The following is a 2,006-nucleotide window of genomic DNA, read 5'->3' as shown; positions in this document are numbered from 1 at the left end:
TATTATTATTATTTCACTAAAGAGTCTTTTTTAAACATTTAAAAAAAATAGTCACTCTCCCATGAAATTTTACCACACATATACTCTACATCTGTTTATCTAATATATTGTATATCTGTGTTTTGTACATAAAAAGATGAAGGCTTTTTTTTACTCTCCAAGAACCAATATTGCCCTCATCGAAAACATGCACTATATGGTTGATGTTTATCATAGCTACAAAACACAGTAATTATTTGATTTCATAAGTTTTACAAAATATTACCAATGATGTTTTAGTCTTCAGGGAAGTAGAGAGCTGTGTGAAGCCATAAGAGGTGACTGATGATGAAAATTTTAAAATCAGGACAAAGATGAAACTTATTCTGCCCACATATAACCAAGCTCCTTCCATTTTAAACCTAGACATTGCTTATTGACCAGAGATCAGAGTATAGGTTCAAGAGTTGTCTTCTGTTTCGTATGGTATTGCTTTCTGTTTTGTATCATATATCTCCCAAAAGCCCACTTGCTTGTAGACCTCACTCAGAAATGGTGAACATTAAAGTAGAAGCTTCCAGTCATGAATCAGGTCCTGGAGTGAGCAAGCTAAAGTCTTTAAAAGTGAACTCCTCAGCAGGGACTCTAACATCACATCTTTAATCTGAACATTCTGATTTTTTCCTAAGTATTAATACACATCTCGGTAGTCTCTTGGCTTATCAAGAAACAAGCGTCTTCCTACAATAAACTTAATTAATAATTTGTGCCTGGATTTATACTGCATTACAGTTGAATTAGTATTGAGAGAATAATTTATCCCCTTCAACACAGCATGCTATTCTGAAGTCATACAAGTTCATGTTTATGCAATAATTTTCTGGGATTCTCTCTCCTTCCTTCCTTCTCTCCCTCCCTCAGAAATCTTCAGTATGATCGATAGACAGATGAAGTCTACTACAAATCTAAGCTTTATCATACTAAGTCATGATGGAATATTAGAGTGATACTGACTTCAAAAATATTGCCATGGTAACTAGCAAAATTTGGATTTGAATGCAGTGAGAGAAAATGACTGTGTCTCAACAAATAGAAGAAAAAATAACAGTCAAGCATACAGATTGATTTTGCCTTGGTAACCTGATTAACAAAGCTCTCTCTGTAAGGACTATCACCCAGTGGTAATATTGTCCTCCGTTTCCTTGGCATTGAAATGAATAAACAGTGGGACCAAAAATAAACTATAACTGAATAATAAGCTAATAAATACTCTGGTTATAAAATGTAGTATTTGGTGCTGTGTAGCCAGTGACTGCGCTTTAAATGAACAGATTTCAGTAGGGGTTTAATATTAAAGAGTGTACTAAAAACAATGATGTAAAAACCCAGATCTAGTCCACGAAAGTCATGGGTCTCTGCTAAACATAATTTTAAAGCTATGCTCCTCTCACCAGACTTTCCCAAATATGTCCAAACTAATTCCCAGAAGTTTACTTCAGATAATCACCTCATTGCTACTCAAACAGATGGCTTTCCAGTCATTTAGTCTTTTTTTTAAGTGTTCAGATTTTCAGATTTGGTTGTACAAATCATTAGAACACATTTGCCATTAAAAGATATATGTGCTGTTGCATATTTGATGATATTGTTTTGAAGTTGGAACCATCCTGTTTGAAAACAGCAGTTTCCATAGGAACAGGTTTTCCAACTACGTCTTACAAGGAGAAGTATGTCATAAATAATCAACGATCCCCCGAGGGAGCTGTTAAACACCCAAAGAAAAGCGAGAAAAGAAAAAGAAGAGAGAATGCCAGAGGACAGACACACAGTGACATTCCTGGGGCAAGGGGGCAGTGGGGAAGGAGGGGCGGGAGGAAGGCAAATGCTGTTTAAATACCCTAAATTCCAATTAAGATAATAAATTAAAGTTTCAGATTCCAAATCAATAACTAAGATGCAGTGCTGAGTTAATTCTATTGCAGAGTTAAAAGAAAAGTGATCATAAATAAAAGACCAGAATCACATTC

The sequence above is a fragment of the Pteropus medius genome, unplaced genomic scaffold, assembly GCF_902729225.1.
Source record: "Pteropus medius unplaced genomic scaffold, Ma_sr-lr_union100, whole genome shotgun sequence".
Taxonomy (NCBI): domain Eukaryota; kingdom Metazoa; phylum Chordata; class Mammalia; order Chiroptera; family Pteropodidae; genus Pteropus; species Pteropus medius.
This window is presented reverse-complemented; position numbering follows the sequence as displayed.